The 27,089-nt window shown below is 38.1% G+C and overlaps 1 protein-coding gene and 1 pseudogene across 2 annotated transcripts in view; one reads left to right on the top strand and one right to left on the bottom strand.

Moving 5' to 3' along the window:
• DRC8 (dynein regulatory complex subunit 8) overlaps positions 1 to 27,089 on the top strand; it is a 129,074-nt gene that overhangs the window by 35,303 nt on the left and 66,682 nt on the right. The gene's annotated exons all lie outside the window — the stretch shown is intronic.
• Positions 19,345 to 19,825, bottom strand: LOC113628602 (40S ribosomal protein S15a pseudogene; annotated as a pseudogene).

The raw sequence follows: 27,089 nt of genomic DNA, 5'->3' as shown, positions 1-27,089 counted from the left end.
AGCTCTCGCTGATTGATATTACGTGGGTCCGGGAGGTCTCTGGTAGTCCAATGTCCTCGAATCAGCTCTCCCACCTTGGAGGCTCAGGGCCGACATTCAGTCAGAGGACCAACACCCTCCCAGCCACACAAATCGAAAGAAAAGGAAGGAAAATTTAAAAAAGTGAACAGACAGAATCCTAGGACAAATGGTAAAAGCAAACCTAGACAGACAAAATCACAGAAAGAAACATACACATACTCACTCACAAAAAGAGAAAAAAGGAAAAGAAAATTTAAAAAAAAAAGGAATAGAGCAACCAAACCAATAAACAAATCCACCAGTGATAACAAGCACTAAAAACTAAACTAAGGTAAACATAAAACCAAAACCAAATCAGGCACAGAAAGCAAACCCAAAGTCTACATTTGCTCCCAAAGTACACTGCCTCAATTTTTGGAACATTCGTTGTCTATTCAGGTATTCCACAGATGCAGGGTTTATCATGTTGATTGTGGGAATTTAATCCACTGCTCCTGAGGCTGCATGGAGAAATTTCCCTTTCTCTTCTTTGTTTGCACAGCTCCTGGGGTTCAGCTTTGGTTTTGGCCCTGCCTTTGTGTGTAGGCCACCCTGAGGTGTTTGTTCCCCACCCAGACAGGAGAGGGTTAAAGCAGCATCTGATTAGGGCCATCTTGCTCACTCAGGCTGGGGAGAGGGAGGGGTAATGTAGTCATAATTGGAATGCAGGGAAATCCTGCGGCAACAGAGACCAGCATGACATTGCAACAGCCTGAGGTGTGCTGTGTGTTCTCCCAGGGAAATTGCCCTTGGATCACGTGACCCTGGCAGTGATGTGCTGTGCAGGCTCCCGGCGGGGTGTGGGTGGTGACCTGCGCTTACACACAGGATTCCCTCCCAGAGGTTCAGGTCCTGTCCCTATTCTTTTGTCCCTGTTTTTTCTTTTTTCTTTTGCCCTACCCTGGTACATGGGTATTTTCTTGCCTTTTGGGAGGTCTGAGGTCTTCTGCCAGCATTCAGTAGGTGTTCTGTAGGAGTTGTCCCACATGTAGATGTATTTCTGATGTATTTGTGGGGAGGAAGGTGATCTCCACATCTTAGTCCTCCACCATCTTGAAGCAGATTCTCATTGTTTTAATTTTTTTCCTATTATTTATTTATTTATTTTTATTGAAGTAGAGTTGATTTACTTCAATAAAATAAAATGTTGTGCCAATCTCTGCTGTACAGCAAAGTGACTCAGTTATACACATAGAGGCATTCTTTTTTTAATATTTCCCATTTATGCCTTATCACAGGATATTGAATATAGTTCCTTGTGCTATACATTAGGACCTTGTTGTTTATCCATTCTAAATGTAATAGTTTGCATCTACCAACCCCAAACTCCCAGTCCACCCCCTCCCTTCCCCCCTCCCCTTTGGCAACTACAAGTCTGTTCTCTATCTGAGTCTGTTTCTGTTTTGTTGATAGGTTCATTTGTGCCATATTTTAGATTCTACATATAAGTGATAACGTGGCATTTGCCTTTCTGTTTCTGACTTACTTCACTTAGCATGATAATCTCTAGTTGTATCCATGCTGCTGCAAGTGGCATTATTTCATTCTTTTTTATGGCTGAGTAGTATTCCATTGTATGTATGTACCACATCTTTTTTATCCAGTCATCTTTCAATGGACATTTAGATTGTTTCCATGCTTTGGCTGTTGTGAACAGTACTGCTATGAACATAAGCGTGCATGTATCCTTTTGAATTATAGTTTTGTCCGGGTATATTCCCAGGAGTGGGATTGCTGGATCATGTGGTAATTCTATTTTAGTTTTCTGAGGAACCTCCATACTGTTTTCCATAGTGGCTGTTCCAACTTACGTTCCCTAAGGACTCCATAGAAAAACTACTAGATCTAAATGAATTCAGCAAAGTAGCAACATACAAGATTAACATTCAGAAATCTGTTGCATTCCTTTACACTAACAATGAAGTATTAGAAAAAGAATGTAAAACAACAATACCTTTTAAAATTGCACCACAAAAAAAAAAAAACCACCTAGGAATTAACCTGACTCAGAAGGTGAAAGACTTATATGCTGAGAACTATAAAACATTAATAAAGAAAATAAAAGAGCATTCAAAGAAATGGAAAGATATCCCATGCTCTTGGATTGGAAGAATTAATACTGTTAAAATGGCAGTACTATCATTGTTATAATTTTTAACTCTCTGATGACACATGGTATTGAGCATCTTTTCATATATATGTACATATGTATATGTAGAGAGAGAGAGAGGAAGAGAGAGAGAGATGAAAATGCCCATTTTTGCCCATTTTGGGTTAGTTTTTTCTTGTTTAGTTAATAAAATAAATTTAGTGGACATTTTTCTGTTTGGTATTAGTCTTCCTGATTATTATTCTGGGTACATTATTGAGAGCTTGTTTACTGTGAGCCAACTTCAGTACTTATCTCTTTATATCCATTATTATACTTAATATTCATTACCACTCTATGAGGTATTTTTCTCACTTTATAGATAAAGAAATAGGCTAGGGGCTTCCCTGGTGGCGCAGTGGTTGAGAGTCCGCCTGCCGATGCAGGGGACACGGGTTCGTGCCCTGGTCCGGGAAGATCCCACATGCCGCGGAGCGGCTGGGCCCATGAGCCATGGCCGCTGAGCCTGCGCGTCTGGAGCCTGTGCTCCGCAATGGGAGAGGCCACAGCAGTGAGAGGCCCTCATACTAAAAAAAAAAAAAAAAGAAATAGGCTAGTAGGAGGCAGGGCCTGTTTGATCAAATATATAGTTACTAATAGGCAGGGCTTATGCTGTTATGTGCTATTTTAAACTTTTATATTAATGCTCCAAATTTTTAGAAAATCATGTAAATAAACATCTTGACATTTATTTAAAATCAGGAAATGAGTATCCATAAGGAAACTATGTTTTTTTGGTCACTCTGGTTTTCATAGTGCAGAAAGTAAAGAAAGCTGTTAAAATTGACCAGTTAATTCAAGAAAAAAATCAGCTGAATTTTATAGAAGGCGTTTTACATTTTGTGACTGTGTGTTTTAAACCACTCCAAAAAACAGAGATAGGAATAGCTGATGGGAACTGAAAACTGCAATTAGCTTTCTTCTAAACCATAAGGTGCAGTTGATAGACATCTTTTTATAGATATGCCTGTGATTGCACACTGTTTTTAGGCTTGAAAAGTTTTTCATCAAGGAAAACCTTTCCTTAAAATTTGTAAAAGCTGTTTACAATAAAATAGCAAACTATGAAAAGATAGAAACCTATCCAGCTCATTTTAAAGCTAAATTGGACCATATTTTCCTTAAAATGCAGACCACAGCAGCAGTGGAGCACAATTTAGTATATGTTCAGTGAGTAAAATTTTTTAACACTACTTCCAAGATAATTTTTCAAACCTTAAATTCTTTATAAAATTTAGATAATGACAAACCCAGATGCGAGAGGGAAAGGAAAGTAAAACTAATCAGATTTAGCAAAATTTGTGAAGCAACTAGGATTACAGAAATAAAGGAATGAATTCAACATAGTCCCAGTATTAGTTAATTACTGCTGTGCAACCAATTACTTCCCCAAACTACCAGCTTAAAACAACTCACACAATTTCCAGATGCAGCTTTACTGGGGGGTTCTGGCTCAGAGTGTCTCACAGATCTGGGGCTCACTTACATGGCTTTTGGCAGGAGGCCTCAGTTCCTTACTGGTTGTTGGCCAGAGGCCTCCGTTTCTTGATGCATGGGAGTCTTCTTAGGCCATCTGAGTGTCCTTATAACCTGGCATCTGCCATCCCTCAGAGTGAGTCATCCAAGAGACAGATAGAAAGACAGATCAAGACAGAAGCCACAATAGCTTGTATAACCTAACCTCTGAAATGACGTACCATTATTTTTGCCATATTCTATTGGTGACATCACTGGAATAATGGTGGAGACAGCTACACAATGGTGTGACTGCCAAAACGCGGGGATAATTGGGAACCATCTTGGAAACTACCATAGTCTTCCCTCTGGTCCCCAATGATTCACATTCTTCCCGCATATAGAATATTTTTACCCTCTTCCAAGACCCACCAAAGCCTCATCCCATTACAGCATTAGGTAAAAGTCCAAAATGTCATATCTAAATCAAGCCCAGGTATGGATGAGGTTCTACAGTACAGCTCTTCAAGTATAATTTCTGTCCATCCGTAGACTGATGAACTAAAGAAACAAGTTATTTGACGCTTACCACCTGACATGAAACGGTGGAATGGGTAAAGGATAACCTCCATAGACACTTCTCTTTAAAAAAGTGAAAATAGAAGGCACATAGGAGTTACTGGTCCATAAAATCCAGCAGGGAAAATTTTGGAAGGTTCTTGATTAGGACCTGGCCCTATTGACCAAAAATGATTCTAGGTGGCTTTTAGCTCAGCCCTCTGGGCTCTTGGTTATATTCTCTTGTCATCTTTAATTTTATGAGAGATGGTAAATGTTTTCAGCTAGTCAGTTTTCTAAACCTGTTTTCTGTCAATAGAATATTTGGGAGTTAAAGACTTTTTTCATTTTGTAATATCTTTATCCCCTTTCATTCCAAGATGGAGGTGTTTCTGCAAATATAATTCTCTTAAAATATTCATGGGCTGCCTGTGAATCTTATTTTCCATTAGATAAAAGCCACATACACAAATTTGAGATAAGCCATTTATTTATTTATTTATGGCTGCGTTGGCTCTTCGTTGCTGTGCACGGGCTTTCTCTAGTTGTGGTGAGCAGGGGCTACTCTTCGTGGCAGTGCACAGGCTTCTCATTGCTGTGGCTTCTCTTGTTGCGGAGCATGGGCTCTAGGCTCATGGGCTTCAGTAGTTGTGGCATGCGGGCTTCAGTAGTTGTGGCTTGCAGACTCTAGAGCGCAGGCTCAGTAATTGTGGCACACGGACTTAGTTGCTCTGTAGCATGTGGGATCTTCCCAGACCAGGGATCGAACCCGTGTCCCCTGTATTGGCAGGCAGATTCTTAACCACTGCACCACCAGGGAAGCCCAAAGATAAGCCATTTTTTACCTTGAGCTTCTGCTGAGAGACATTAAGCTTCTTTCGGAACACTATTGATTGATTGAAAGGGTCTGTGACACCCTCAGACTCTTTAGAGGTTGTTTTGCTAGTTCGAATGGTGCCCTGAGGTCAAATATTTGATCATTCTGAGGTCTTAACAAAGGATTTTACAGCCACATAGTTTGTTTTATGTTTAGACTGTGTTTTCCTGGCAGTGCTCCAAATTTGATCTTTGCCCAGAAGCCATTTCTTATCTTCAGGGGTGGAGGGGAGAGTGGGAGGGAGGGAGAGAGGGAGAGGGAGAGTGGGAGAGAAAGAGAGAGAAAAAAGAGAAAGAGAGAGAGAGAGAGAGAGAGAGGGAGGGAGGGAGAGAGAGACTACAATAAAAGCCTAATAATGGAAGTGACATACCGTTATTTCTGCCATGTTCTATTGGTTACACAATCAACGCTGGTATAATGTGAAAGGGGACTATACATATGAGTGAAAATCAGGAGGCAGGAATCATTGGGAGCCATCTGGAGGTTGTTTACCATGTTCCTACCTTTAAGAATTTCATAGTGTAGTGAGTGTTTATTAGTGCCTACAGGTTCTAAGCACTGTGTTAGATAGCCACATGTTCATTTGGTATTTACAGTCCTGAAAGGAACTGCTACCCCCTATTAAAGCTTAAAGAGATCAAGTAAGTTGTTCAAGAACTCAATAGAGAACATAGATTTTGAACCTAAGTTTGGGAAAAAAACTTGGGAGCCTAGGCTTTAGATAAAAGAGTAGATAAATAGCCCATAGGATTATTGTCTTTCTATTTAAATATGAATTTTCTTCAGTATACTTATGTTCAGCAGTTAATATTTGACTTTTGTTTCATATGTGGACATCTCTGATCAATTATCCTTTTTTGTATTCCCTTCTCTATATAGCTCTGACCTTATTCTTCTGACTTCTTCTCACCACGTTCCGTGGAGTCCTTTGAAGCCTCAGACTTACTCCTTTTTTTTCTGCCTTTTTACTTTTATTATTATTTTTTATTGGAGTATAGTTGTTCCACAGTGTTGCATCAGTTTCTGCTGTACAGTGAAGTGAATCAGCTATATGGATAAATACATTCCCTCCCATTTGGACCTCCCTCTCACCCCCCTCCATCCTACCCATCTAGGTCATCACAGAGCACCAAGCTGAGCTCCCTATGCTATACAGCAGGCTTTTTGGAGCCTCAGACTTATTCTAAAGTAAATAAACATCTTTCACATCTCTTACTTAAATTAACCCTGGCTTTTTTTTTTTCTGGAATACCACTTCTTTTGGGGCCATCTTGAGTAAGGGCTGTTCATTCCTCTGTGTCTTTTTGTCTTCAAGTAGTAAGTTGAATCAGCCCACTTCCAGTTCCAATTATTCTCATTTATTGTTGTATAAAAATTCTTCTTCCTTTGAAATTTGTTCCACCTTATTCATCTTCTTTCTTTGCCACTGTCATTTATCAATTTCCCTCTAGTTTACTCTTTGTTGATCAAAGCCTTTGGCACTCTTTATCAGTTTTCTCTCCATTCCAAATTCTACCATCATTCTGGATAACTTCTGTGCCAAGGTTCATTCATCTAACACACTAGTTTCATAATTTCTTGTTATTTTCAACTTCAGTGACCTTCTACCCTTTTCAACACCCTATTTTCATGGCTAAACCCTGTGAGACACTTTGAAATCTTTACTGTTTCATTATATTGGCCAGCTACAACCTCCTAGATTTCCAGTGGTGTTCTGCTTCCTTACATATAAAATACCTGCTGTTGAATCTTATCAAGACCTCTAGTTTTCTTGATTCTTCTCTCCCCTTCCCTCCTCTCAGTTTATTAATCAAACAAAACTGATTCTGGCTAATGTAAGTAGAAAAGGAATTTATTAGAAGATAGTAAAGAGTTCACAAAATCAACAGGAAAGCTGGGAAACCAGCTTGGATAAAAGGGCAAGGACCAAGGAGCCTATACCACAGCTAAAGTCATGCTGTGAGGACAATCTGGTTAATGTGCCACTGCCCCGGACCACTGGTACTAAATTCTTGCTGTTATTGCTTCTGCCATTCCCATAAACAATTTAAAAATTATCTCTACATTTTTGTATTACTTCCTTAAGATTCAAAAATCCTGCACAAGAACATCTGATTGGCTGAGCCTATATCACGTGCCTGTTCCTTTGTCACCAGAAGACTAGGAGAGGGAAGATCTATCCTTTTTGACATACTTAGTGAGAGAGAGAACATTGTATTCTGCTAATACCATATACAAAGGGATTCTTTCCAAGCAGGAAGAATTTTTGCATTCCGGGTGTGAAAAAAAATGAAGAAGAGGAAATGGAGAGGAAGAAGGGAGAAAAACAGATGGAGAAGGGGGAAGGGGAAGGAGGAGGAGGAAAAGGAGGAGATGGCAGCATCCACAACGTCTGCTTTAGCCTAATACTGGCTTGGGGATTGGGGAAGTCTGCATTTAAGCCATCTGATCCAACTTCAGCCTCTTTATTCTCAGTAGATGATCTTGCTTGTATTTAAAAAATGGTAGCCATCAGACCTGAACTCTCTTAACTTGTTGCCTCTACCTACAAACACACTTTCATCAGCACTCTCCTTTCCCACCTTCCTTTAGTTATCCTAATAGAAGAGCTGTTCCTACTCTTGTTCAAGGCTAATTTTCTCATTTGTATTCATGATCTCATCATGAATGAGGTACTCCAGGACCTTCCTTCATTAATTAAGCCTTCCTCCCCTTTAGTTAAGATTATTTATTAATACCTCTTTTATACCAGACATTGTTGAATGCCAGAAGATATAAAGATGAATTTGATATAGCTTTGAAAGACTTAGTATTTAGTGGGGGAAAGACAGGCACAAACAGTTGATTGCAGTGCAATGATTTAATCACAATTGTTTGTGTAGTTTGTTTACTACTAATTTTCTATTAGAGTATGAGCATGTTTGTTTTGTTCTACACTGTGTCTTCAGCATCTAGTACATAGTAGGACTCAATGAATGAAGAGAAGGAAGTAAGTACAGGATGCCATGGAATCACTGAGGATGTGTTCTTGGCTCAACATAGAGAATGAAGGAAGGAAGATTTGGGGTGTGTCATAGAGGCTTGGTGGAGGAGATTGCAGGAGCAGCATATTAAAGGTCTAGAAGTCAGCAGAAAAGAAAATGAGGGCAGAGTACCAGGCAGAGAGAGGAGTATGAACAAAGGTAGGAAATGGGGAGTAAGTGGATGGTTTGAGCACTTAGGTGTTAAACAGAATTATTAACAGTTAACATCTATTACATGCATACTTAGCATATGCTTACATACATATTCTAAGTATTTACAGTATTCTGTGGATAGAGTATTACTTCCATTTTATTTTTAAAATAAAATTTTATTTATTTATTTATGGCTGCGTTGGGTCTTTGTTGCTGCGTTGGGTCTTTGTTGCTGCATGTGGGCTTCCTCTAGTTGCAGCAGGAGGGAGCTACTCTTCGTTGCAGTGCGCAGGCTTCTTCTGCGGTGGCTTATCTTGTTGCAGAGCACGGGCTCTAGGCACACTGGCTTAAGTAGTTGTGGCGCACAGGCTTAGTTGCTCCGCGGCATGTGGGATCTTTCCAGACCAGGGCTCAAACCCGTGTCCCCTGCATTGGCAGGCAGCTTCTTAATCAGTGCGCCACCAGGAAGTCCCTACTTCCATTTTAGAAAAGAAAAATATCTTCTGTCCTTAGGGACACTAAATAAGTTACCCAAGGGCATTTAGCCAATAAAGAGTAGAGCAAGGCTTTGTTTTGGGGTCTTTCTGGCTGCAAAGTCTGATGTCCTTTATAATTACCATGTTATATTAACCAAACTTGGCTGCTCATCAGAATCCCTTCCGGTACTTTGTAAAAATACGGATTCCTGGCCCTACCCAGGATACTGAATCAGAATTTCCAGGCCAGAGCTTATAGCTACATATTTGCAGTAAGCTTTTAGGTGTATGTTCTCATATAATTGGCATGGTACTGGTTTTCTCACCCTTGAGAATCACTGCATATGACGTTAAGAGCAAGACAGGAATAGCTCACTAGATCAGACAGATTTTCCTATGTATTGCTAAGGATCTTTGACTTTATCTTGTAGGCGATGGGGAGATTCTGAAGGGTCTTAAGCTGGAAGTGTTGTAATCAGATATGCAAATTATGCACACCACCACTTTAACCATATGAAGGATGAAGTTGAAAGTACGAGATTGCAGGCAATAAGAACCTATATGTTCAGATTTCTGTCTTTACTGGTTTCTTCCTTTTTTGCCCACAAGCATTCTCAAATCTCTAAATATTTTCTTCTCTTAGTCCTGCCAACCTTTCAGTTGTGTGTGTTTCCTCTTTATCCTTGCTAAAATTGTAAAAGAAACAGCTATACTTAATGCCAGCTTTCAATCAGTTTAAGAAATATCACTTCTCATTTTCTCCATTTACTGCCTCACCCTTAACAATCCAGCTTTCACCCCATTACCCTATGTCTTCTCCAAGGTCATCTTTCATTCAGTATTCATTGAATGTTATTTGGAAGTATGATCCTTTCTCAGATTTGATTTGAAAAAAATACCTGGGATCTAAGAAAGGGATCTAAAGGAGTAGAGAGGGAGGAGACCTTCAAGATGACAGAAGAGTAAGACGTGGAGATCACCTTCCTCCCCACAAATACATCAGAAATACATCTACATGTGGAACAACTCCTACAGAACACCTACTGAATGCTGGCAGAAGACCTCAGACCAACCAAAAGGCAAGAAACTCCCCATTTACCTGGGTAGGGCAAAAGAAAAAAGAAAAAACAGAGACAAAAGAATAGGGATGGGACCTGCACCTCTGGGAGGGAGCTATGGAGGAAAAGTTTCCACACACTAGGAAGCCCCTTTGTGGGCAGAGACTGCGGGTGGCAGATGGCAGGAGCTTCGGAGCGATGGAGGAGAGTGCAGCAACAGGGGTGCAGAGGGCAAAGTGGAGAGATTCCTGCACAGAGGATCGGTGCTGACCAGCACTCACCAGTCCAAGAGGCTAGTCTGCTCATCTGCTGGGGCAGGTGGGGGCTGGGTGCTGAGGCTTGAGCTTCGGAGGTCAGATCCTAGGGAGGGGACTGGGGTTGGCTGTGTGAGCACAGCCTGAATGGGGGCTAGTGCACCACAGCTAGCCAGGAGGGAGTCCGGGAAAAAGTCTGGAACTGCCTAAGAGGCAGGAGACAATTATTTCGGGGTGCGCGATGAGAGGGAATTCAGAGCACCGCCTAAACGAGCTCCAGAGACGGGCGTGAGCTGCGGCTATCAGCGCGGACCCCAGAGACCAGCATGAGACGCTAAGGCTGCTGCTGCAGCCACCAAGCAGCCTTTGTGCAAGCACACGTCACTATCCACACCTCCCCTCCTGGGAACCTGTGCAGCCTGCCACTGCCAGGGTCCTGTGATCCAGGGACAACTTCGCCGGGAGAATACACGGTGTGCCTCAGGCTGTTGCAATGTAACGCTGGCCTCTGCCACCGCAGACTTGCCCCACTTTCTGTACCCCTCCCTCCCCCGCGGCCGGAGTGAACCAGAGCCCCCTAATCAGCTGCTCCTTTAACCCCGTCCTGTTTGGGCAGGAACAGACACCCTCAGATGACCTACAAGCAGAGGCGGGGACAAATCCAATGCTGAACCCCAGGAGCTGTGCAAACAAAGAAGAGAAAGGGAGATCTCTCCCAACAGCCTCAGGAGCAGCAGATTAAATCTCCACAGTCAACTTGATGTACCCTGCAACTGTGGAATACCTGAATAGACAATGAATCACCCCAGAATTGAGACAGTGGACTTTGGGAGCAACTGTAGACTTGGGGTTTGCTTTCTGCATGTAATTGGTTCCTGGTTTTATGTTTATCTTAGTTTAGTATTTAGAGTTTATTATCATGGTCAGATTTGTTTATTGATTTGGTTGCTCTCTTCCTTTTATATATATATATATATTTTTTTTTTTCCTTTTTCTCTTTTTGTGAGTGTGTATGTGTATGCTTCTTTGTGTGATTTTGTCTGTACAGCTTTGCTTTTACCATTTGTCTTAGGGTTCTGACTGTCTGTTTTTTTGGTTTTTTTAAGTATAGTTTTTTTTTTCTTTTCTTTTTGTGGTACGCGGGCCTCTCACTGTTGTGGTCTCTCCCGTTACGGAGCACAGGCTCCAGACGCGCAGGCTCAGTGTCCATGGCTCACGGGCCCAGCCACTCCGCGGCATGTGGGCTCTTCCCAGACTGGGGCATGAACCCGTGTCCCCTGCATCGGCAGGCGGACTCTAACCACTGCGCCACTAGAGAAGCCCTTAAGTATAGTTTTTAGTGCTTGTTATCATTGGTGGATTTGTTTTTTGGTTTGGTTGCTGTCTTCCTTCTTTCTTTTTTTTAATTTTTCTATTATTAATACTTTAAAAAATTTTATTTTAATAACTTTATTTTATTTTATTTTCTCCCTCCCTCCCTCCCTCCCTCCCTTGCTTCCTTTCTGCCTTTTCTTCTGAGCTGTGTGGCTGACAGGGTCTTGGTGTTCAGGCCAGGTGTCAGGCCTGTGCCTCTGAGGTGAGAGAGCCAAGTTCAGGACATTGGTCCACCAGAGACCTCTTGGCTCCACATAATATCCAATGGCAAAACCTTTCCCAGAGATCTCCATCTCAACGCTAAGACCCAGCTCCACTCAACGACCAGCAAGCTACAGTGCTGGACACCCTATGCCAAACAACTAGCAAGACAGGAACACAACCCCACCCATTAGCAGAGAGGCTGCCTAAAATCATAATAAAGTCACAGACACCCCAAAGCACACCACTGGATGTAGTCCTGCCCACCAGAAAGACAAGATCCAGCCTCATCCATCAGAACACAGGAACTAGTCCCCTCCACCACGAAGCCTATACAACCCACAAAAACCAACCTTAGCTCCTGGGGGCAGACACCAAAAACGAAGGGAACTATGAACCTGCAGCCTGTGTAAAGGAGACCCCAAACACAGTAAGTTAAGCAAAATGAGAAGACAGAGAAACACACAGCAGATGAAGGAGCAAGGTAAAAACCCACTAGACCAAACAATGAAGAGGAAATAGGCAGTCTACCTGAAGCAGAATTCAGAGTAATGACAGTGAAGATGATCCAAAATCTTGGAAATAGAATGGAGAAAATACAAGAAACGTTTAACAAGGACCTAGAAGAACTAAAGAGCAAACAAACAATGATGAACAACACAAAAAAGGAAATGAAAAATTCTCTAAAAGGAATCAATAGCAGAATAACTGAGGTAGAAGAATGGATAAGTGATCTGGAAGATAAAATAGTAGAAATAACCTCAGAGCAGAATAAAGAAAAAAAGAATGAAAAGAACTGAGGACAGTCTTAGAAACTTCTGGGACAACATTAAATGCACCAACATTCGAATTATACTGGTCCCAGAAGAAGAAAAGAAAAAGAAAGGGACTGAGAAAATATTTGAAGAGATTATGGTTGAAAACTTCCCTAATATGGGAAAGGAAATAGTTAATCAAGTCCAGAAAGTGCAGAGTCCCATACGGGATAAATCCAAGGAGAAACAAGCCAAAACACATATTAATCGAACTATCAAAACTTAAACATGAAGAAAAAATATTAAAAGCAGCAAGGGAAAAACAACAAATAACATACAAGGGAATCCCCATAAGGTTAGCAGCTGATCGTTCAGCAGAAACTCTGCAAGCCAGAAGGGAGTGGCAGGACATATTTAAAGTGATGAAAGGGAAAAACCTACAACCAAGATTACTCTACCCAGCTAGGATCTAATTCAGATTTGACAGAGAAATTAAAACTTTTACAGACAAGCAAAAGCTAAGAGAATTCAGCACCACAAAACCAGTTTTACAACAAATGCTAAAGGAACTTCTCTAGGCAGGAAACACAAGAGAAGGAAAAGACCTACAATAACAAACCCCAAACAATTAAGAAAATGGTAATAGGAACATACATATCGATAATTACCTTAAATGTAAATGGATTAAATGCTCCCACCAAAAGACAGCGACTGGCTGAATGGATACAAAAACAAGACCTGTATATATGCTATCTACAGGAGACCCACTTCAGACCTAGGGACACATACAGACTGAAAGTGAGGGGATGGAAAAAGATATTTCATGCAAATGGAAATCAAAAGAAAGCTGGAGTAGCAATTCTCATATCAGACAAAATAGACTTTAAAATAAAGACTGTTACAGGAGGCAAAGAAGGACACTACATAATGATCAAGGGATCAATCGAAGAAGAAGATATAACAATTGTAAATATTTATGCACCCAACATAGGAGCACCTGAATACATAAGGCAAATGCTAACAGCCATAAAAGGGGAAATCAACAGTAACACAATCATAGTAGGTGACTTTAACATCTTACTTTCACCAATGGACAGATAATCCAAAATGAAAATAAATAAGGAAACACAAGCTTTAAATGATACATTAAACAAGATGGACTTAATTGATATTTATAGGACATTCCATCCAAAAATGACAGAATACACTTTATTCTCAAGTGCCCATGGAACATTCCCCAGGATAGATCATATCTTGGGTCACAAATGAAGCCTTGGTAAGTTTAAAAAAATTGATATCATATCAAGTATCTTTTCTGACCACAATGCTATGAGATTAGATATCAATTACAGGAAAAAATCTGTAAAAAATACAAACACATGGAGGCTATATGCCTCCATGGCAATATACTACTTAATATACTACTTAATAACCAAGAGATCACTGAAGAAATCAAAGAGGAAAACAAAAAATACATAGAATCAAATGACAGTGAAAACATGATGACCCAAAACCTATGGGATGCAGCAAAAGCAGTTCTAAGAGGGAAGTCTATAACAATATACTCCTACCTCAAGGAACAAGAAACATCTCAAATAAACAACCTAACCTTACACCTAAAGCAATTAGAGAAAGAAGAACAAACAAAAAACAAAATTAGCAGAAGGAAAGAAATCATAAAGATCAGATCAGAAATAAATGAAATAGAAGTGAAGGAAACGATAGCAAAGATCAGTAATACTAAAAGCTGGTTCTTTGAGAGGATAAAAAAATTGATAAACCATTAGGCAAACTCATCAAGAAAAAAAGGGAGAAGACTCGAATCAACAGAATTAGAAATGAAAAAGGAGAAGTAACAACTGACACTGCATAAAAGAAAGGATCATGAGAGATTACTACAAGCAACTATATGCCAATAAAATGGACAACCTGGAAGAAATGGACAAATTCTTAGAAAAGCACAACATTCCAAGACTGAACCAGGAAGAAATAGAAAATATGAACAGACCAATCACAAGCACTGAAATTGAGACTGTGATTAAAAATCTTCCAACAAACAAAAGCCCAGGACCAGATGGCTTCACAGGCGAATTGTCAAACATTTAGAGAAGAGCTAACACCTGTCCTTCTCAAACTCTTCCAAAATATAGCAGAGGGAGGAACACTCCCAAACTCATTCTGCAAGGCCACCATCATCATGCTATCAAAACCAGACAAAGATGTCATAAAGAAAGAAAACTACAGGCCAATATCACTGATGAACATAAATGCAAAAATCCTCAACAAAATAGTAGCACACAGAATCCAACAGCATATTAAAGGGATCATACACTATAATCAAGTGGGGTTTATCCCAGGAATGCAAGGATTCTTCAGTATACTCAAACGAATCAATGTGATAAACCATATTAACAAATTGAAGGAGAAAAACCGTATGATCATCTCAACAGATGCAGAAAAAGCTTTCAACAAAATTCAACAGCCATTTATGATAAAAAATCCTTCAGAAAGTAGGCATAGAAGAAACTTACCTCAACATAATAAAGACCATATATGACAAACCCACAGCCAACTTCATTCTCAATGGTGAAAAACTGAAACCATTTCCTCTAAGATCAGAAACAAGACAAGGTTGCCCACTCTCACCACTGTTATTCAACATAGTTTTGGAAGTTTTACCCACAGCAATCAGAGAAGAAGAAGTAATAAAATGAATCCAAATCGGAAAAGAAGTAAAGCTGTCACTGTTTGCAGATAACATGATACTATACATAGAGATTCCTAAAGATGCTACCAGAAAACCACCAGAGCTAATCAATGAATTTGATAAAGTAGCAGGAACAAAATTAATGCACAGAAATGTCTTGCATTCCTATACAAAAATGATGAAAAATCTGAAAGAGAAATTAAGGAAACACTTCCACTTACCATTGCAACAAAAAGAATAAAATACCTAGGAATAAACCTACCTAAGGAGACAAAAGACCTGTATGCAGAAAACTATAAGACACTGATGAAAGAAATTAAAGATGATACAAACAGATGGAGAGATATACCATGTTCTTGGATTGGAAGAATTAACATTGTGAAAATGACTATACTACCCAAAGCAATCTACAGATTAAATGCAATCCCTATGAAACTACCAAGGGCATTTTTCACAGAACTAGAACAAAAAATTTCACAATTTGTATGGAAACACAAAAGGCCCAGAATAGCCAAAGCAGTCTTGAGATAAAAAATGGAGCTGGAGGAATCAGGCTCCCAGTCTTCAGACTATACTACAGAGCTACAGTAATCAAGGCAGTAAGGTACCCGCATAAAAGCAGAAATATTGATCAGTGGAACAGGATAGAAAGCCCAGAGATCAACCCATGCACATAGGGTCACCTTATTTTTGATAAAGGTGGCAAGAATATACGTACGGAGAAAAGACAGCCTCTTCATTAAGTGGTGCTGGGAAAACTGGACAGCTGCATGTAGAAGAATGAAATTACAACACTCCCTAACACCATACACAAAAATAAACTCAAAATGGATTAAAGACCTAAATGTAAGGCCAGACACTATCAAACTCTTAGAGGAAAACATAGGCAGAACACTCTATGACATAAATCACAGCAAGATCCTTTTTGACCCACCTCCTAGAGAAATGGAAACAAAAACAAACAGTGGGACCTAATGAAACTTACAAGCTTTTGCACAGCAAAGGAAACCATAAACAAGACGAAAAGACAACCCTCAGAATGGGAGAAAATATTTGCAAATGAAGCAACTGACAAAGGATTAATCTCCAAAATTTACAAGCAGCTCATGCAGCTCAATATCAAAAAAACAAACAACCCAATCCAAAAATGGGCAGAAGACCTAAATAGACATTTTCTAAAGAAGATATACAGGTTGCCAACAAACACATGAAAAGATCCTCAACATCATTAATCATTAGAGAAATGCAAATCAAAACTACAATGAGGTGTCACACCAGTCAGAATGGTCATCATCAAAAAATCTAAAACAATAAAGCTAGAGAGGGTGTGGAGAAAAGGAAACCCTCTTGCACTGTTGTTGGTAATGTAAATTGATACAGCCACTATTGAGAACAGTATGGAGGTTCCTAAAAAACTGAAGCTAAAACTACCATATGACCCAGCAATCCCACTACTGGGCATATATCCTGAGAAAACCAAAAGAGTCATGTACCACAATGTTCATTGCAGCCCTACTTACAACAGCCAGGACATGGAAGCAGCCTAAGTTTCCATGGACAGATGAATGGGTAACGAAGATGTGCCACATATATACAATGGAATGTTACTCAGCAATAAAAGGAAACGTAATTGAGTTATTTGTAGTGAGATGGATGGACCGAGAGTTTGTCATACAGAGTGAAGTAAGTCAGAAAGAGAAAAACAAATACCGTATGCTAACACATATATATGGAATCTAAAAAAATAAAAAAGGTTCTGAAGAATGTAGGGGCAGGACAGAAGTAAAGACACAGACATAGAGAATGGACTTGAGGACATGGGGAGGGGGAAGGGTAAGCTGAGAGGAAGTGAGAGAGTGGCATGGACTTATATATACTACCAGATGTAAAATAGATAGCGAGAAGCAGCCACATAGCACAGGGAGATCAGCTTGGTGCTTTGTGACCACCTAGAGGGGTGGGATAGGGAGGGTGGGAAGGAGACGCAAGAGGGAGGGGATATGGGGATATATGTATATGTATAGCTGATTCACTTTGTTATAAAGCAGAAACTAACACACCATTGTAAAGCGATTATACTCCAATAAAGATGTTAAAAAAAATAGGCTATAAAACTGGTCACAGTTGGAACAGTTATCTTCAGTAGGAAACAAAAACTTAGGACCCCTACGTCCTATTTCATTGTGCCATATATTAATGTAAAATTATACAATTTGTTGTCTTTTTTTTACACCTCTTACAAGCATTATAAAACTTACACATAAAAAATTTCAAAGATTCAAAGCTTCCTATTATGCAGAATTACAGATATATCAATCTTAAATGCCAACTCTTGTATATGATAATATTTATTTGTAACCTAAGCAAGTTTTTAAAAGCAATGAGAAGAAGAGTAATGTAGCTAAAAGAATAGAATCTTTGAAGCCATACAGACTTAGGCTTGAATCTTTAATTTCTCATTTACTAGATATTTGTCCTCAAGTCACTTATTTAACTTTTTTAAGCCTCAGTAACATCATCGTTTACATAAGGATATTAATGCCTAATTCAGATGATTTTTGTGGGAAATAATTATAGCAGCTCACACCTACGAAGCACTCTCATGTGCCAGAGTTTCTATATACATTGTTCCCTTTAATCCTCACAGCAGTGTTGCAAGGTAGTTGTCGTCATCGTCATCTTGATCATCACCATCGCCCCCACTTTATATATGAGGAAACTGAGCCTTAGGGAAATCTGGTACTTTGCTGTAGCTAGTATGACCTTGTGGATTCAAGCCAGTTCTCTCTGATTCCAAAGCTCTAGCTTTTAGATAAAATCATGTATATAAAACCCTTGGATCTGATATATACTACATGTATAAAATTTGTTCAAACCTATTCTCCATACCCATCCTGCAAATGAAGCTAAAATGTTCCATATTTCACATTTTAGGATACAAAGTAAAGGCAATCCCCAAGTTACAAATTCCCAATGTAACAGAATAAAAATAGCTTATGTTTTCGAGTGCTTACTATGTGCCCAGCACTTTACATAAAGCATTTAATGCCCATGGTGGCTCTATGGAATAGGTAACTCTCATTAGCTCCATTGTACAGATTGAGGACTAGGGCACAGAGAGGTTAAGTAACTTGTGCAAGGTTACATACTACCTTGGCAAAGATGGGATCTGAGTAGTGCGTCCAGAGTGTATGGACTACATTATTTATAAATATGAATACAGTGCCTAGTATATAAGGGATGTCCAACCAATATTTGTTGAGTAAATGAATAAACTAATGAATGAAACAAACATGGGCTCTCCTTTACCCTTTTCACTCTAAGCCTCCAGTTAGTAACTAACTTATTCTGGAAGCACCATCTGAAATTATCTGAACTGCTGTTTCTTTCCCATCATCTTCTTCATTCTTTCAAGAATTATATAATCGCTGTATTTAAGTTCTCAAATGTGGCTAAATATGGTGGTGTATATCTGTAGTCACAGGTGATTAGGAGAGAAAGGCTAGAAGCTTGTCTGAGCTATAGAATGCAATGCTTATTGGGTATTTGCATTAAGTTTAGCATCTATGTGGTTATTCTTTTTTTTTTAATCATTTAATCATTCATATAACAACTTTTATTGAGCACTAAGTATCCACTATGTGTCTGCTTTGTACTATGGCCTGGGGTTATAAACGTGATGAGAACAGATGAAGCCTCTGACTCTACTGAATTTACAGTCTAATGGGGGTCAGCGTCCGGGGCGGCGGGGGCGGGGGGGGGGAACAGTCAAACAATTACAAAGTTTTGGGGAAACATAGGGTGCAGTGAGGATACATTCATCATCTATTCTCTGGATCACTGTATGAATCTTCTAACCATTTATTTGCTTCCAGTTGAGTTTTCCTTCTAGCAGCAAGAGTGATCTTCCTTGATTATAAATCTAGTCTGATACTCCGTACTTTATAAATCCTAACTTGATACCTATTGCCCTTAGAATAAAATCCAACTTCCTTTAGTACGTCTTAGTAAAAACGACCCTTAATAATGTCGAGTTTGTCCCCACCTTGCAATCTCTCTTCTAGTTACATCCAATTATAAGGAAGTAAAGGAGCAAAAACTTGAACTTTTCCTTATGCTTTTTAGTTTCTTTTCTGAAACTGTAGTACAATTTTGTTTCTTGTTACTTTGAATTACTTTTTAAGGAAGAGAAAAATAATTGACCAAAGTTAACATAAAGGATATGATTTTTTGTTGTTGTTGTTCTCTGAGGCATTTTATTTGCATGTATGTATTACATCCCTAGAAAAAGAATCCAAGGATTTTCCCTCCTGTGTGTTTTCGTCTTGCTTCTTCATGGTCCATGATGCCAGCTGAGGTTGTCAGTACACTGAAACCAAACTGACGGGATGGGAGCAGGTTATTCTGCCATTTTTCTAGATCTTTGAGTTGCACATCAAACCTGGGGCTGATCACACTTAGCCTGCCTGTGAGGTTCACAACAATTTTCCCAGCCCTGTGATCATCGATGATTTCAAATTCGCCAATGTAACCATGCTTCATCATCACAGTTAGGAACCTGACGATGACTTTGGAGCATGACCTAATAAGAACCTGTTGTTTGCCTCTCTTTTCGGCATTGTCGATACTCTTGAGAGCATCAGTCAGGACATTCATACGCACCATTATGGCGGCATGGAAAGATGGTGGGAAGAGCAAGGATATGATTTTTAAAAGCACCGTTAATTAGTATTAAGAATTCATGGGAAATGGAGGGTACACAACAATTGAAAAAAGTATTCCTGTTTGTTGACACTCTTAAAAATACTGCTAAGCTTCTTATTTTATCAAAATAGATAAACCTTCCATCAGTATACAATATATTTAAAAATACATAAGATACTCTGACATATATTACAGTTGTTCTGTTATAAAAATGTTCTTGTTAACTAGTATTTCTGATATTATTTCATCATCTGACCGTCTTGTAAAACTGCTTATTTCCACATATGGTCATTCCATATTTTGCTAAATGGGCACTCTATAAAAAGTAACATTTTTTAGAACACCTGCTGAACATGACATTTCTGTGAAATTAAATATATTCTTGCTAATATTTTCCCCAAGCTTCACAAAATTGCATATACCTCACTGAAAAGTTACATATTATATTTTAGCTTTATTTAATTTTTGAGATAATGTTTATGATATTGAATTAGATGTAACCATGAATTAAATAGACAGAATTACTTGGATTATCAACCAAGCTTTTTTTTTTTTTTTTTTTTTTTCCTGGCTGTGCCACACAGGGGATCTTAGTTCTCAACCAGGGATCAAACCTGGGCCACGACAGTGAAAGTGCCAAGTGCTAACCACTGGACTGCCAGGGAATTCCCAAGCATTTTTTGACATATGTTAAAGTTATAGTTTAAACATATTCCATAGCAAGAGATTTGTTATTTCCAGAGCACATTTATGAATTATGACTTTACTTTTCTATTGATATGACTAATAAAGAGTTAAGTTTAAATGAGACTTTGTGCCTTATGAAGGAGGACTGTGTATGGATCTTTTTTTTGTTTCTTTTTTAAGACCTACATAAACACATTTTTCATTAATGGTAGCCTTGGTCAATGCAATGCTTCTTAAAAACAAAACCAAAAATAAGTGATTAGTCGACAGTAGAGAGCAATAAACCCTGATCCATGGCAACATAAACACATTTCAGAGGAAATTTTCCCATTAGTTGAAAGGGCTGCATGACTTCTAAATTTTCTTTCCATTCTACGTTCTGAGGTTTTTAATTGATTTTTTTTTCTCTAATGACCTAAATATGTCATCAGCCAAACACTTCATGGAAGTTTCTCAAAAATTTGCCTAAAATCTTAATCTGGTGTGTTAATAACTAATGAACACATGATGGGCCAACTTAAGTTAAATTAGTACCAACTTACAATAATGTTACATATACACAAATTTTAGAGAGAAGTACTTTGATTACCAAGATATTTTTAAAAATTCGTGATAACACACTTGATCACATTACATTTAATTTTAATAAACTTATAGGTAAAAAAATCTATTCCTTAAAACAATCATTTCCTTAAGTACCTCGTTTGTTATATTCTAATAATCCTAAAGATTTTTTCCTGATAAAAGTTATTTTTCCATAAAAATTTTAAAATCAGAGACATTATTTCCATTGTTGTTTTGAAATACTGATTTGAACAATGTAAGTTGCCAAATATTTTTGGCAAACATTCACATCCATTGTTGCAAAGACACATTGTTGTACTTTCATTTAATTTGAATAGTTTAAATATATTTTTTCTGACAACAGTAAAACTTTTTAAAGCTTCCATTAGGCTGTTAACATGAAAATAGTTTAATAGCTTTCTGACTTGTTACCATGGTATTTTAGCCCTTTATGATGAGGCCAGATCTTATATTTTGGCAGTAATATACATAGTCTGGCTTTTTTATTTTCAAGATGAAGAATCTAAATAAATAAAAGAAGTCAAGGATACTTAAAAAAAAAAGATCACTAGTCAGAAAAGGGCAAGAAAGGGAAAGTGATGCTTTCATTTCAGCTTGTTGGTTGGCTTAACTACCTGGAACCTTGGATAATAGTATTCAGAAGGAGTATTAGAATTGTTAAACCCATTTTAGTCTCTAAAATATGTATGCCCTTTAATTTTATAACCAAAAAGACATTTAAATTAGAATGAAGTGTATTATTTACTGTGGTGTCTACTCTATTTAAGATCTGTTTTTCTTACTTGTTTTGAAATACCATAGGTGCTATTTTCTTCTTGGGCTCTGGGCTTACTCTTTCAGGTAGCATTGTCAGCTACCAATATGACTGTTGGAGTCTGTCAGAGTAATTGTATTAAAAAAAGCCAGCCTTGCCTTATTTTAATCTATTTAAATAATAGACTAATTTGAAGGTTTTAAATAAATTGTTTTCCTCCGTAAGACTTCATTCATGTTAGCCTCATCAGTTTGAAGAGTCTTGATCCTGTGATACAATATTTTGAAGCAGAAACTTCTTTAAGCCCAGATTCAACCACAACAATTAGTATCTAATACATGTATAGCCCTTAATATGGATCAGGCATTAATCTAAATTCTTTACACATTTTAATGAATGGAATCATTAACCAAACTTATGAAGATGATGCTATTTTTTTTTTTATCGTGGCAAAAATATATGTAACATGAAATTTTTCACAGCCATTTTTAAGTGTACATACAGTTCAGTGACATTAAGTACATTCACATTGCTGTGCAGCCATCATGACTGGCCATCCCCAGAACTTTTTCGTCATACCGAACAGAAACTTTTATCCATTAGACAATATCTCCCCATCTCCAATGCCCACCCCCCAATCCCTCCCGTAATCCTCCCCGCCCCCGCAACCACCGTTTTACTTTTTGTCTCTTAGACAAGAAGAAGTAGACAATCTGAATGGGCCTATATCTATTAAAGAAATTGAATCAATAATTAATAACCTCCCAAAACAGAAAGCACTAGGCCCAGATGGGTTCACTGGTGAATTCTACCAAACATTTAAGGAAGAAATTATACCACTTCTCTATAATCTCTTTCAGAGAATAGAAACAGAGGGAATACTTCTCAACTCATTCTATGAGGTCAGCATTACCCTAATACCAAAACCAGATAAAAACATCATAAGGGAAGAAAACTACAGACCAATATCTCTCATGGACATAGATGGGAAAATCCTCAACAAAATATTAACAAATCAAATCCAACAATATATAAAAAGAATTATACACCACAACCAAGTGGGATTTATCCCAGGTATGCAAGGCGCTTCAACATTCAAAAAGTCAATTAATGTAATTCATCACATCAACAGACTAAAAAAGAACAATCACATTCATATCAATAGATGCAGAAAAAACATTTGACAAAATCCTACACCCATTCATGTTAAAAACTCTCAGTAAACTAGGAATAGAGGGGAACTTCCTCCACTTGATAAAGAACATCTACAGCTAACATCAGACTTAATGGTGAGAAACTTGAAGCTTTCCCAGTAAGATCAGAAACAAGGCAAGGATGTCCCATCTCACCATACCTTTTCAACAAGATACTGTAACTGCTAGTGCTATGGTCTGAATTTTTGTGTCCCCCACCAGATTCATATGTTGAAATCCTAACTCCCAAAGGTGATAGTATTAGTAGTTGGGGCCTTTGGCAAGTGATTAGGTCACTCATGTATGGAATTAGTGCTCTTATAAAAAAGATCCCACAGAGCTCCCTAGCACCTTCCACCGTGTGAAGCTACAATGATAAGTCTGCACCCTGAAAGAGAGCCCTCACTGAACCATGCTGACACCCTGATTTCAGACTTTCAGCCTCCAGAATTGTGAGAAATAAGCTTCTGTTATTTATAAAATACCAAATCTGTGATACTTTGTTACAGCAGCCCAAATAGACGGACAGCTAGCTAATGGAATGATACAAGAAGAGGAAATAAAAGTTTAGATTGTGAAGGAAGAAATAAAATGGGCTGCCTTCACAAAATTGTTAAAAGTTGCATTAATTGGCATATATATATTTTTTAATATTTTAGTAACTTAAAAAATACACACATTATTTATTAGAATAAGAGAAGTTTTTACTTACATAATTATCTTCCCTGTGAGTGTAAGAATTATAATATCCCTTCCATCTTTTTTAATAGCAGCTTTATTAAGATATAATTCACATACCATGCAGTTCATGCTTTCGAAGTGTACAATTCAGTTGTTTTTAATATATTCACAGATATGTGCACCCGTTACCACTATCAATTTTAGAACAATTTCGTTAGAATGGTTGCTTCTTTTTTCTTTCTAACTTTGATTTTTAGGATTTTTTAAAAACCATCCTAACCATTTAAAAATGCACAATTCAGTGACATTAAGTACATTCAGAGTGCTGTGCAACTATCACCACTCTCCATTTCCAGAACTTTTCATCATTCCAAGCAAAAACTTTGTACCCATTTGACAGTAACTCTCCATTCCTCCCAGCTCCTGGCAACCACCATTCTACTTTCTGTTTTTATGAGTTGACTATTCTGGGTTCCTCATATCATTGGAATCATACAGTATTGGTTCTTTTGGATCTGGCTTATATCACGTAGCATCACATCTTCAAAGTTCATCCATGTTGTAGCATATGTCATAGTTTCATTTCAAGACTGAGTGATATTCCACTTGTATATATATGCCACATTTCACTTATGCATCTATCTGTCAATGGATATTTGGGTTGTTTACACCTTTGGGCTACTGTGGATAATGCTGCTATGAACATTGGTGTACAGATACCTGCTGAGACACTGCTTTCAATTCTTTTGGATGTATACCCAGAAGTGGAATTGCTGGGTTGTATGGTAATTAGATTTTAATTTTTTGAGGAACTACTGTACTGTCTTCCACAACAGCAACTGTACCTTTTTTTTCTTTTTTGGCTGCACGCGGGCTTTCTCTAGTTGTGGAGAGTGGGGGCTACTCTTCGTTGTGGTGCATAGGCTTCTCACTGTGGTGGCTTCTCTTGTTGCAGAGCACAGGCTCTAGGCATGCGAACTTCAGTAGTTGCGGCATGCGGGCTTCAGTAGTTGTGGCTTGTGGGCTCTAGAGCGTAGGCTCAGTAGTTGTGGTGCACGGGCTTAGTTGCTCCGGCATGTGGGATCTTCCCGGACCAGGGATCGAACCCGTGTCCCCTGCATTGGCAGGCGGATTCTTAACCACTGTGCCACCAGGGAAGTCCCTAGCTGTACCATTTTATACTTCCATCAGCAATACACAACAGTTCCAGTTTTTCCACATCCTCACCAAGACTTGTTATTTTCTGTTTTTATAATAGACATCCTAATGAGCATGAAGTATTATCTCCTTGTTCTGATTTGCATTTGATGACTAGTGATGTTGAGCATTTTTTCAGGTACTAGTAAGCCATTTGTGTAACTTCTTTTGAGAAATGACTATTCAAAGTTTTCATATTTTTTAATTGGGTTGATTTTTCTGTTGTTTAGTTATAGGAGTTCTTATATATTCTGGATATTAATTCCTTATCAGATATATGCTTTGCAAATGTTTTCTCTCATTCTGTGGGTTGTCTTTTCACTCTTGGTAGTGTCCTTTGATTTCACATAAGTTTTAATTTTGATGACGTCCAACTTATGTATTTTTGGGGTTGATATTTTTGTGATATTACAAATGGAATTTTAAAAACTCCTTTTCAAATTGTTTGTTTTTATTGTACTGAAATTTTTATTGTATTGAAATGTGACTGATTTTTGTGTGTTGATTTTATATCCTGCAACTTTGCTGAATGTGTTTATTAGCTCTATCAGGTTTTGTTTGTTTTTTGGATTTTTTGGCAGACTCACGGTTTTCTACATATAAGATTATATCATCTGTGAACGGAGATGATTTTACTTCTTCCTTTCCAACTTGTATGCCTTTTATTTTTTTTTCTTGCCCAAATCCTCTGGCTAGAACATCCAATACTATGTTGAATAGAAGAGGTAAAAGAGAGCATCTTTGTCTTATTCCTGATCTTCCAGGAAAAGCTTTGTCTTTCAGCATTGAAAATGATATTAGCTGTGGGTTTTTCATATAAGGCCTTTATCATGTTGAGGAAGTTTCCTTCTGTTCCTAGTTTTCTGAATATTATCATGAAAGGGTGTTGAATTTTGTCAAATGCTTTTTCTATATCAATTGTCCTAATCATGTGGCTTTTCTGCCTTCATTCTATTAAAGTGGTATGTAACTTTGATTGATTTTTGTATGTTGAACCAATCTTGTTTCCCTGGAATAAATCCCACTTGGTCATGATGTGTTATCCTTTTAATATATTGCTGAATTTGTCAACCACTGCATTTTACTGTCTGTCATTTTGTTATACTGCCTTAATTCTTTCCTTGCCAATTTCTTACCCAACAGATAATTCTCTTGTTACACAAATTGTTCTATAACATAGAAAAAAACTTAAATGTTACCTAGTTTCATTATATGAAGGAAATAAATATAATTCTGTTAATACCCAATAAAACACCAAAAAGGGAAATTGTGAATTGTCATAACAAATGGGATATGGATTATCTCACATGCAATGAGTAACTATTTAGTAAGCATTTATTGAGATTTTAGTATGTTCCAGGCAGTGTCAAAGTTGTTCTCAAGGTGTTTACAAGTATGGAAGGGGAGACAAATAAGTAAACCACTGATTACAACATAGTTTGATATAATATTATAATAGAGATATCCATGGATGCTACATGATTACATAGGAGGGTACCTAGTCGAAAAAGAGGATGAGGGTAGCCTTCAGAAAGGTGTGTGTTACTCTTAAACTGCCTTGAATGATGAATAGAATTAGCCCAGAAAAAGGAGAGGACTGTTCCATACAGACAGACTATCAATCACAATGACAATGAAAAAGCATATTAATTGAAAAACTACAAAGATTTTCAAGGTGGAGAATCTGTATGGGAACGTTCTGAGAAATGGCATTTTTGCGATAAAAAGGGGGCAAGGTTGTAAAGGGATTTGTGTACCTGATTAAGGAGACTGAATGTTTTTTTTTTAAAGACCTTGGGAACCATTGAAAGATTTTAAATCAGGAAGTCATATGAGCAAAGTTTTGTTTTAGAAAGATCATTCTATCAAAATGTGGACTATGGTTTGAAGGATGGAATGGGAATGGAGGGAAAGGAGACTAAAGGCAAAAAGACAGGAAGTTACTGTGTTAAAATCCAGTTCAGAAGTGATGAAGGTCTAAACTTAAGCAGTGGCAGTGGAAATGGAAGGAGGGAGACAGATTTTAAAAGATTTAATAAGTGGAATCAAAAGGTGTTGATGATCAAATGGAACTGTGAGGATGGGTTGTTGGAAACTGAATTAGTTGGGGTGATAAATTTGGAGGAAAGTGATCAGAGAATCAGTAAAAGACAGCAGTGAGAAGGCGTAGCAGGTGATATGTCCTGAA

This window comes from Aethalodelphis obliquidens, unplaced genomic scaffold (assembly GCF_003676395.1).
Source record: "Aethalodelphis obliquidens isolate GAN/ISIS:26980383/991018 unplaced genomic scaffold, ASM367639v1 scaffold24, whole genome shotgun sequence".
NCBI classification, from domain to species: Eukaryota; Metazoa; Chordata; class Mammalia; order Artiodactyla; family Delphinidae; genus Aethalodelphis; species Aethalodelphis obliquidens.
This window is presented reverse-complemented; position numbering and strand designations above follow the sequence as displayed.